The 12377-nt window shown below is 46.2% G+C and overlaps 1 protein-coding gene across 3 annotated transcripts in view; it reads left to right on the plus strand.

Annotated features, from left to right (window-relative positions):
* Window positions 1–12377, plus strand: part of sgcd (sarcoglycan, delta (dystrophin-associated glycoprotein)) — a 133202-nt gene that overhangs the window by 11848 nt on the left and 108977 nt on the right. The gene's annotated exons all lie outside the window — the stretch shown is intronic.

Consider the following 12377-nt stretch of genomic DNA (forward strand, 5'->3'; position numbering starts at 1 on the left):
AGTAATGGAATGTAGCCTCCGTGCGGCGCTGCCCTAGCAGAGTAATTACTGAGACAGATTCATTTAGAGCGGCGCGATAGCACAGCCGGGGGACGTGACAGGCACCTGACAGAGAGCGGCCCTCTGCTTCCGGAAAGCTCAGAGCCAGTGGGCTCGCCGTGGCCGCCGGCTTGGTTCGCTCGCGGTGCCAGATGGCGTGCCAAACCATTCAATACACCACCACTTATTCGTATTATATATACTGTATATATATAAAAATGAAGGTCAAAGTTCAGCTCTGTTGACATTTCTGTCACTGAACTGCATGTCCGTCGCAGGACCCTGGGTCTCCCCTGCACTGGCGCCATGAGCTGGTGTGGCGGACGTACCGTCTGGCTTTCTTCTTCTGTGATCTCAGGTGCTTCCTCGGAAGCGTTCGCTGACATCCCATCCAGGGCCCCCCCTGGCCTGGACGCAGTGCGCCGGGTCTCCAGGCTCACCAGGACCCTGTCCCGGATGAGTGGCTGGATTATGGACTGACATGTGGAAGTATCGCTTGCAACACTGCATTTTATTTGCATTTCAGGCAATGTGTGCGCAAGACTTAATCCCCCCCCCCCCCCCCCCCGGCATCCCCTCCATGCTGCCAGAGAACCAATAAGAGGAAAAAAATAAATAAAATGTTCACAAAGTACATTTGAAAATCAGGGGTGTATACAGGGGTGGGGCTACAGGCACACTGGCCCCAGCAGAAGGCTGATTGGCCCCCAGCGTGCCCCCCCTACTCCAATCGTTCATTGATGCAAAACGTATCATTGGCTAACGATAAGGTTGGCCACTCTTTATGGATTATGGACCCTCTTACGCCTCCCACCTTAGTTAATTCTAGAATTGCCCCCGGGCGGGGGGACGCTGGTCTCCTCAGGCGTTTCCACAACAAAGCTGCTTTCTATTTCATCAAACCTTCTGAACGCTCAGAGCTTCTCCATCTGACCCAGACAACAAAAGAACACCCCCCCCCCCCCACACCCAAAAAAAAAAACTCCATTTTTTTCAGCTGGTTTCCTCTGCATTCACCATGAAATTGGTTGACAATCACCGTTTATGGGAGCGGGGGTGTTGGGGCTGGGGGGGGGGGGGATGCTCAGCATATGCTTTTTGTGGGGGAGGCCGGGGACAAGGTCCCCACCTGAAATAAATGGCAGAAATGTGACTCAATCTGGATCCCGTTCTTATTTTGCTGGCCTGCCATCGCCATGGGTAACAGCATGACCGAGCACCGGCAGAGGCTCGTTCCTACAGGTGCGAGGCGCGAGCGCATTAAACCAAAATGTGTCATGATTTTCAGAAGCTATGTCTCCTTAAAACCCTAACAACCTGTTCTTACAACTGGATTTACTTGCCGTCGACACTAAAACATTTTACTTTTCCTTGACGTTTCACTGTTCTGGAAATTATGTGGAAGATGACCCTTGACCTTGTCTGTGATTGGATGACTTTTCTTGGCACTTAACCCCGAAAGTTTCAGGTCACCAATCCATGTTGACTCGTGTATCGCATCACTCACATCAAATTTTAAGACATAATGGAAAAAATAGGACAGTTTGCCTACTAATTTTGGATTTTGTACATATTGGGGATCTAAAGGCGTCGTGTATAATGTGGTCATGGTTGACTTTCCAGCCAACGTATCTGGGGAGCTTTGTGAAGCATCTCGCCTTCATTTCTGCTGGTTTAGAAATTCAGTTTGTTCCTGTATTTACTTTTGTAATATGATATGAAATTAAACATTGGATTCTTGGAGCCTGACTGCTCACATGACCTTGGGCTGTGCACCACGAGGGCGGTGGAATGGAGGAGACCATTTCCCATCGACTTGCCGTTCAGCAATCAGCTCACCCTCGTGGGATAATTCCCGGTTCCGAAAGGGGTTTGGGTTCAGTGCTGCATGGTGAATGTGTTTAAAATGCTTGTTAAGGGGGTGACTGGCATTTTGAAATGTCCGCTTGTCATCCACGAAATGCAAGAACACGAAACCTTGGCATATGCTATCAAAACCAGGGCAGCCAAATTTAACAAGGATTTATACATCACATTTACTTAGCAGACACGTTTGTTCGAAGCAACACGCGTTTGTTGAGTGAAAGCGGGGTCAGACAGTATCCCGATCAGCTGCGTGTTAAGGGCCTTATGGTGACATCACTTTGCTGACCTTGGGATTTGAACCAACAACCTTCAGATCACAGACACAGCCTCCCAACCTAGAGAGCTGCACTTTTCTTTTTCCTGGATGTTCCGTTCTTGTCATTTCGACAGACTTGGATCACAGGCTTATGGTGTAATCTTTAGCCGTGATCTTTGCCGTGGTTCCCCCCCCCCCCCCCCCACATACACACTCCCGCGCACGCGCCACGCCGTGTGGGGGCGGAATGTAAGACGTTCGCGGGTAATTAAGTTTTCTCGGGCTGACGGACGTGATGCATTATGCATGTGTTTAAATGTCTCCCGAATGCATCCATAAAGCATCGTATTGTACGTGTCTGGCTCTGAGAGTGTGTCGGAATACGGGAGTGGGCTGCGGACCCTCGCTGAAAGGCACATTAGACGCATCGACACAAAAGGAAATTGAAGCGAGCCGAGTGCGGCGCCCCTGTGGTGTAACGCAGCGTTGCATCATGGGAGACGCCGGTTGATGTTTTCCAGCTTAATTTGAGCTTCACTCCCACCTTTATAAAGGAGCCCTGCGTACCGACCAATCAGGGTATCGGACACGATGGGGTGAGCTCAGGTGAGGGGCGCTTCCACGCAACCCGACCCCCGTTTCACTTTCCTGTCATGGCTCATAGAAGCTCTTCACGCTTTTCTACGACGTGGCAGCCGTTGTCCTCAGTGATTATTTTTATGCTGATAGTAAATATGGGTTTAGCTGCAAGTCTGATGTTTAAAATGATACTGAAACTGACATTTAAATACAATTAACAATGGTCCACATATCGTAAAGCCTGTTTTATACACTGCACAATTTGAGCAATTTTTATCACAGTAAATATGAGAATGGTGCAATATTCAATCCATCTTTAACTGCTTATCATATTCTAGCACTGTGCTTGTGATCAGATGGTTCAGAGATCAAATGGTTCAAATCCCAGGGGTCAGCAGAGTGATGTCACTGCTGGACTCTAGGGCAAGTTCCTTAAACCCAATTGCTTTTCGGGACAATGTCTTTGGACTGCAAGGGCAAACCAGCAGAAATACAGGCAGAATGTACAAGCTCCTCACACACAGAGCCAGGCTAGGATTCAAACCCACAATACTGCATGGGCTTTATATACTTCATGCATAATGTGTGTTTCTGTAGAACATGCTTTCTATGGAATCCACAATAACTGCACATAAAAAGGGGCTACAGGAGACACCTGCAGGTTGTAAGGTCGCAGCCCTGACTGATCGTCACTCGGCCTGGCCTCTGTGTGACATAATTGTGTTTATACTGGAGCAGCCCTTCTTGCGTCCTGCATTGTGCGGATGATTTAACGCAGACTGACGATTATGAAAAAACACACACACACACACAGCACCCTTTATGATCTGCAGTGCGATAGTTAAATTATCACATTTGCCTCAGGGGGGTTTTCAGAAGGCAGAGCTGTGGAGGACTGGGGAATGGTGAGCAGACCGAGGTGGGATTTCAGCCACAAGGTACTCACACACACCTCGTGTACAAGGATGCTGGGTAAATTAGAGGTTCTAGTCACTCGCATACAGCTTTTAAAATCAGCTTTGTGTTATGGAGCAAAAGAGACAATGAAACAGCGAGTCAGGGGAGGAATGGAGGCTGTATTATGATAACATATAGACAGGGGGGCGGAAAAATGGCCTGTTTAACATTTCGCTGTCAGACGTCATTAGATTTACCTCCCGCCCTCGTTCTCCACGGTTAATTGGAAGTTGCAGGTGTACGAGAAGCACAGGCGAGGGGGGGAAACATACTTAAAGAACGGCTGACAGGACAGACAAAAGCGGCAACAAAGACCTGTCAAGGTAGCAAATAGTCATTTCTGCTGGGAGGCGCCGGCCCTCCTCGGAGAGATTAAGCAAACAGAAATGCATTTCGGTCTCCGAATGCTACGCTAACCGGCTCCTGAGTCGCAGTCACCGGGCTGTAGAGCCGAATCAGAATTTAAAGTCCGGCTTCTCGATTGTCTTTCGTTTGATGCATCGTTTAACTCGTTTAATCTGGAGACGAAAACGAGGGTGCGGAAAAGATTCTGACAGGGAATTGTTTATTTGCAGCGCATACGTCTCACCAGAGGTAGGAAGTTCAGCTCCAGAAAGTACAAATCCAGACCAAGGTTTTGGTTTCGGCCGATTGGTTGAAACAAATATCCTGGTCTGGATTTGTACTGCCTAGATCTGAACTTTCCAGCCCTGCGTCTCACATATATTAGGAAGTGTGGCCGATATATGGAGTCGATCCTTTAACACCGCCTTCAATGTTATAGAAATGTAAGAACGATGTAAGCAACCAGAACTCCGGAAAATTACAGGAAAATGATCCATGAAGAATGTATTAGCTCCGATAAAATCACCCATGTTAATGGTGTTCTTATACTGTAAGTTAATTATAAAAAAAAAGTTATTGTTATTCATGTTATATTATTATTTTTCATTATAAAGAAAACTTTATAGGCTCTGGTAATTCTGTTAAAGTGTGAGACTGGGACACCTGCGCTGATTCTCTGTTGGTTACTGGACTGAGCGAGGTACGTGCGACTGCACCGCGGACCGGAAGTTTCCAGGTCCGGTGAGCTTCCTGTCTCGGCTGGGTCTCCACGCTCGCTTTGTTTCCCGTTTTAGGGTCTGCGGGCTGTTTCAGGCCTCTTCCTTGTCCTCCACGAGCCCAGCTGGCCGCCCTGAGTCTGACCGGTTACCTATTTCCGTCCGGCGGACTTACAGTAGGGAAAGTCGGATGGGAAATTTGGCATCGTGGACGGACAATACGGTTCTGGACGTCCTTCCTTTGTCCCTTCCCGTCATTCTTGGAAGTAAATAACCCATCGAGGGACAGAAATTATAGTTTTTACTCCTGACATTTCTGACAAATGACCTCACACGGTGGTTGGGTGGGGATGGGCGGGGTCAGGACGCGTAAACACCCCCCCCCCCTGCAGAGAAATCAGGTAATATGCACGAGAGCACTGATGACATCTCAGTGAGATGGCCGCCTCGGCAGGGACACTGCTGTCGTCCGGGAAGCGGAATCCCCGACGCACTGACCAGGGAACCACAGACAACGCTGGAATCTGAGAGAAGGGGCACCCCACTCCAATTAACTGGAGGCTCATCGCCACGGCAACCATCTGGATGAGCATCCCAGCGACGAGGCTCACACATCTGAGACTGTTTGTAGCACATCTCTTCCAGGGGTGTATGCAGGGGCGGGGCCAAAGGAGAACTGGCCCCAGGTCAAAGCCAATTGGCTCCTGGAGTGCCCCCTCCCCTGTCCCAAAAGCCTAGAAATACTAGACCCATTCTTGTTCTACTCATTGGTGTTTAGAAATGCACCTGTTCCATGTTGTTTAGGAGTTTAAAGTGCCGAAGACAGAAAGACTGCGGCTTCTAGCTAAGATGCCGAGTTGCATCAAACAATCACAAACTATAACATATTACAGGCAAAATCAAAGCTGGGTAAACTGTTTTGGATAGAACTCGTACAGAATAAATGGATAATCCATTCATCCTCTTCTAACTGCTTACCCCTGTCAGCATCTATGGCGGGTCTGGAGTCTGTCCCAGGCAGCAGAGGGCAGGAGGCTGGGGTACACCCTAGATGGGATGCCAGTCCAAGGCGCGGCACACACGCACACTCACAGTGAAGCTCTCTGGGAAATTCAGAGACACCAATTAGCTTAACTGGAAGCTCTTTGAACTGCCAGTGGAAAGTGGGACACCTGGAGGAGACAGGGGGAGAAATAAAAGAATAAAACTATTTATAAGCCACCACCAGTGACTTTTCCGGTCCTCATCCAGTGAAAAGAATTGGAAATGATGTTAAATTTCCAGCTCCATCCATTTTTCTCTGTAGTTTTGGGCAGATCTTCGCACACAAGGATAAGGTCGAAACGAAGTCCCGTTGCTTTAAGAATCAGAAGCACTTATATTAATGAAAATTTTGACGTAGCCGCTCAAAGCCAGCTTTACAAAGTGCAATGTAGTGCTCCGTCAAGGCAAATTGAAGGTGACCCCTTTGTCCCTAACGTCTCTACTGTCATGTCATGTGACTCTTTGTCTTCCTTGACGTCAAATTTCCTGGACGGGGACTTCGGAAGCCACTGGAGCCAGGCCTCCGGAGCGAGACTGTCTGCTGAGGAATGGTGGATTCTTTGAAGGATGAAGTTGGACCTCACGGGGGAGAAGAAAACCATGATGGATTAGAGTACTGTGCTGTATCTGTCCATCCGTTCTTGCAGAGATAACGCATGCGTCTTGCTTCAGGTCGTTCACGGGGAATTCTGCTCTGTGCCGAAGACCTCGTTTGGGAATTTTCTGGAAATGGAGTTAAATATGCGGGTGAACTTGCACTAACGTATTCTATTTCTTTATCTGCTTGGTGCCTGCAGGAGAGAGCACCCTTCCTCTCTTAATCCATGCCCTAGAGCAGGGCTAGCAACCCTGGTCCTGGACTGTAGGAGTCTGGCGAGGTTTGTATCCTACCTGGTCTCTGATGAACCACAGCTGATCTCGGGCAGATAGTGAATCATCAGGTAGGATAGAAAACCTGGCAGATACGGACACTCCAGGATCAGGATTGCCTACCCCTGTCTTAGAGGCTCCACACATATGGGTTGAAACCCTACTTGCTGAGAGGGAGTAGAACTGTTGACCGTCGTCAAAAGCTGATATACAACTTGAACTGGTGGACCTAACAGAAAACATGCGCCTTAGCAATATAGCCAGAGAGAGACGAACATTTCAGGATTTTGTTTCAACCAACCAGTTGAGCATAAAGAGTCACAGTCACTGAGTACTCAGCTGGTTGGTTGAAACAAAATCCTGGTTTGGATTTTTACTTTCCGGATTTGAAATGTCCACCTCTGCATAGCAAGAGTGGCAGTCAAAGATGTGGTGTAGGATTTACTGTGAGTCCTATAGAGAAATAACTATACAAGGCCAGTTGAGTAGAAAGACTCACATACATGGAGTACTTAACTGGTCGGCTGACACAAAATCTTGGTCTGGATTCGTACTTTCTGAACTTAAACTTTCCACCTCTGCAAAGTATGCGGTAAATTTAGTCAATTTAACTAGAGTGGCACTGCAGGTATCCCAGCAGCTAGGAGTCTGCTCTTGTTTTCTGAAGTTAACTGATTTGAAGTCCCGAAGGAACCTTGCAGAACTCCCCCTAAGTGATCCGGTCCATTAAATTTCCTTTTGAATAAATGAGTAATGTTACGTATCGGTTTAGATAAATCAGTCAGCGGAGCAGATGAATGTAAAGATTATACAGCAGAAATGTCAGAAGTGAACATCTGAATGAAACATTATCACGTTAATGGGTTACTTTGGGTTTAGCGATTAGCTACCAAAGACTGTGAATATTTCCGTAAAGTTCACGCATCTCTTATATGGCTTGATGGTGAGTTGTCAGGAGCCGAAGCATCTACACATCCTAGTTTGTCGTTTCTCCTTTCCTTGAATTTTTTTTTCCGCCTGCTTACTGGGGGGGGGGTAAGGACTGTTGGGGGTAGAGGAGATCAGTCCAGAGGGAGATTAATAAATCGAGCAATTCCAACCAAAGTCATCTGCCGGAGTCTCCAGACAAGATGAACCTATGTTTATATGCTGGGTCAATCATTTTTTTTTCTTGTCCTTTGTCTGACAACTGGTAGTTATGAGAGTAGATGATTGTTTTGGATCGCGAGCACCTTGTCGGTCACCTTGTGGTGCCATTCGTCATCGAGCCGAAGAAACGGCTCACTTTGAAGCAGATACGAGGAGACGCCTCCAGGATGGGTAGCAGGATGCTTAACAAACAGGCTCTGTAATTGAAAAGTTTGGGATTGAATTCTGGAATTGCTTCTAGCTTCATGGTTGAGAAAGTTACTTGACTCCAAATTAGTTCAGCGAAATGCCAAGCTAAATTGAATACGTAGTCTAGTCTGGAATATTAGAGTCTGGAGATTCATGCATAAGTTTTAAGTGCATTAAAAGGGTTAGGCAGCTTTCGGGCTTCTTAAATGTTCACAGTGTGGGTGGTTAATGTATCTGCATAATTCAGTGTCACCATGAATGTGTCCCCCAAGTTCTACTATAACAGGCTAATAACACCCTCCAATAAGGGATCGGAATTCTGTGAGTGCTTACAGCTGGGAATTTGCACTAGTCCCAAAGAGGTTTAATTACGTTCATAAAACGGCTATTCATTTAGGTTTTGAACTGGAGCTTTCATATACGGTGGGCAGCTGGATAGGCAGTGGCCTGTAATCATCACATCGACCTTCTCCCCAGTCCTCAGAAGTTGAAAACCTACACTTATATATCGACGTCAGTACAGAGTGTAGTAGCTACGAGGGTAACCGGCCTCTTTTGTTCTGTTACTCTTGAGCAGTTATCTTCTGTGAGCTCGATAAAGCCCCGCTAGTGACCAACAGATCTTTTTAGTTCCAGTTTTAGCATGTCATAGAACTTGGGCCTATCTGTAGGTCTTAAGAATTGAGCTATAAATATGTGAACTTCTTGAGCAGATGCATTATTTTCACAAGTACATGTACATTATAATTATTTTATTTTTCCATATCCCATCATGCACTTCTTCCTTTTTTAAGGCACACCACATATACAGGTGAGAGCAAAGCTTTGGGGTCAGTGATTTCTCAGTAATTTATCCAGCTCCCTGTAGCCTTTTGGGGGGGTGGGGAGCTAAGGGCCTTTTTTCTAGGGTCCAACAAAGGTGAGAATCAGATTTGAAGCAGAATCTCTGCAATCACCAGCCTAACCCACTGCGCCACACACCGTCACCGCAATGTAATGCATACATTCTTGGTCAGTCTTTTTGGTTTTTTCAATCCCCCGTTTTCTCGATAGTATCCTTCTTAAAGCAAGAACACCATTCTGATGTTGTGCCTCAGTGTGCTGGACTAGGAGGGGGATCTATTGTAATGTCATTGATTGCGTTTGTACCACTAAAAGGTGCTGACAAGCAGCTCCTGTTCCTCTGGCCCTCGGCCAAAAGGCTTCTCAGAATTTTCTCTGCTAATATGGTGGCATCTCAGACTCCGGTTCCAGTCTGGTAGAACTCCAGTCCAGGTTTTCAATGTCGCATTTAGCCACTTTAGTTTTTTTTTTTTTTATGACAAGTCAGCTAGTCACCGGCAGGGAAGTCGGCCTCCCGAGAAGACGTCCCGTAAAAGGACCGAAGTGACCGGCACCTGGATCTTATCTAATGTGGCGTGATGCTGTGGGTGTCACCTTTGACGCACGACTGAAGCGCGCGGGGGGTGTTTTGCCAGACGAGGTGCCGGGCAGCGGCCCGAAAACTGGACACCTGCGTCCGCCGGCAGGGAGGACAGATGTGACAGATCGCAGTAGCTAATGACTTTCAGGGGTAGAAAAGGCTTTTAAAGAATGTACTCTATCATTGTAGAGGGCAGCTGCTTGTAATGAAAAAAAAACATCATACATCAGCTGAGGATAATGTACAATGTCATCCAGCTTGATTATAAAAATTATGAAAATAGTGTATCTATGTACTTATTAGCTGTGTAACACAGTTTGCGCCTTAACATACACAGCATTTTCCTTCTCTCTACACCCTGCTGGATTTGACCCTTACTTACATTAATCCATCCATTTTCCATAACTGCTGATCCCGCACGGGGTCACTGGAGTCCCGTGCAGGAACAGGGCAGGGAAGACTACTGGAATGTGATCCCAGTTAATTACAGGGAATTTAGGTTATGACATGTCACCTGACCATGTGGTTTTGGGGAAGGAGCTGGAGGAATTACGCGCCACGTGGGGGAACATGCACTCCCACCCCATACACACACACACACACACACACATGCAAACTCACAGGCCAGGTGGTGTGAGGCCCCAGTGCTACCCCACAGTGCCAACCTACGTTAATTAAAACTTTATAAAACGAGATGAAATCCACATCACGTTCAGGTTTCTGCGCATGCCTGGGGCTTATACCAGCCAAACCGGGATCCATCTGCGCCGTTGCCCACAAACCTCAGTGGCGCCATCCGCTGGACACTGCGCCAGACCACACAGCCCCGCTGACCGTTTTCTCCAATTTTTTACCTCTTATTGGAAGGACAGGGAAACTACGGCAAAGTTATTTCGTCGTATCTCCTAATCTGCTTCGTTAGTCATTATGCCAAACATGACGAATGGGAACATCATTCCAAGATTAAATTTGATTTATAGACAGCTCGTGTATAAGGTGATGAAACTATTTTTGATGCTCATCTTAAGATATGATGAACTGAAAAAAAATAAATGATTTCCTCCGGGGATGATCTAATCTAGTTCATCAAATCTAAAACTATAAAAAAATACATAAATAAAGTAGATATTTTTAAATAATTTGAGAAAAAACATTGCAAATGCACTTTTCAAATAAAAACCCAAGAAAATCTTTGGTTTACAGACATAAATATAATTGAGCTAAATGGCTATATCCAGCGAGTAAGGCAGAGAGTTTGACATCTGCTACCTGCGCCGGATATCAGCTCGTTCCGTGTAGATCTATGGTCATGTGCATTGTGAATATTGCGTTGTGAACGTACAGGGGGGAAAATGCTGATTTTGCAGACTCCCGAAATGCATTCGGCTGTGCAAAAGGAGCTTTTCACGCATACTGTGGTTACCTGTGAGCTCCATTTGCTGTGCTTGCCTTTATGTGGTTTACTGCAATGTGCCGACAGGATGCTTTAGTGTCGGAATAACCATTAACTCACTAATGATGGGGCAGTTAATATACGGTCAGCTCCCGAACATGGTAGAATGTCACTCGATTCCCGGTCTAACATTGCACGTCTTGCGTTATTTACCGTAACGGTGTGTTTGCGGTACCCCAGCCAGCGATGAAGGAATCACGAATATGATAGCGTGAATGGGCCGATTTTGTAAACATTGTTCTTCCCCTGTGGTTTATTAATATTCTTTGCTGGATTCCGCCCCGAGATCCTGTAAAGGCATTTCAGTAACGTGGGACGCAAGGACTGGAAATGATGATGTCGATGACGATGACAAATCACAGTTCACATTTTTCACAGTGAACCACGTGAGAATATTTCGGAAGAACGGCGTTACATCACGGAGGCAGAGCGAGCCACGTACCCTAAACGTATACACTTCCAGAATGTTCCGAAATCATCAAAGTCATTACTCTCTGCCTTATCTGCTGACAAACTCATCTTCCTAAACTTTCTTTTTTTTTTACATTCCAGAATTATTACATCTAAATTCTACTTTTCATGCTTTACATTCACCAAGGAGCCAATTCAATGTTTCTATTAATAAATAGAGATGAAAATAAGATGTAAAAAAACTGAATTCAAGAGAAGAAAAAAATACACTAAATATCCCAAGATGTTTATGCTTCCATTTTAAAAATTCCGTTGAGAAGAGAAGAGCCCGACTTTATGTGTTTAAATTGCAGGGGAATTTAGCTTGGCATGCTGAGAGAATATAGTGAAGTATACACACAAGGTGTAACCTTGTCTTAAAGGGATCTCCACTATTGAAGAAAGCTCACAGAATGAGAATCGGAATCTCAGCCACATGCCTGAGGAAATTTATGTTGCCACGGTTTGCTGCTGTTGCGGATACCATGACAACAGACAACTAACAATTAAGGCATAAAACAGATAGAGATTAAATACAAGACATGAGTTACTCAACAGAGAGGCGTAAATGCAAGACGTGTGATCAATACAACAGTCTGTGCAAATTCAAGCAGTACAATGCAGAAATTTGACAGGAACAACACAGGCAATATACGTATCCAGGATCCAGTCCAGGATTTTGTATCAACCAATCAGAAGAGCATAAAGAGTCACAGTCACTGAGTACTCAACTGGTTGGTTGAAACAAAATCCTGGTTTGGATTTTAACTTTCTGGACCTGAAATGTCTGTTGCTGCGTTGTGCAGGGTGGCATGGTGGCAGAGTGGTTAGCGCTGTCACCTCACACCTTTGGGACCTGGATTCAAGTCTCCATGAGGGTTCCATGTGTGTGGAGTTTGCATGTTCTCCCTGTGTCGTAGTGGGGTTTCCTCCAGGTACTCTGGTCACCCCCCCAAACTTCAAAAACATGTCGAAGGCTGATTGGAGCTGCCAAACTGCCCAAAAGGGGTGTGAGTGAATGGTGTGCGAGTGAATGGCGTG

Source organism: Brienomyrus brachyistius, unplaced genomic scaffold, assembly GCF_023856365.1.
Source record: "Brienomyrus brachyistius isolate T26 unplaced genomic scaffold, BBRACH_0.4 scaffold35, whole genome shotgun sequence".
Taxonomy (NCBI): Eukaryota; Metazoa; Chordata; class Actinopteri; order Osteoglossiformes; family Mormyridae; genus Brienomyrus; species Brienomyrus brachyistius.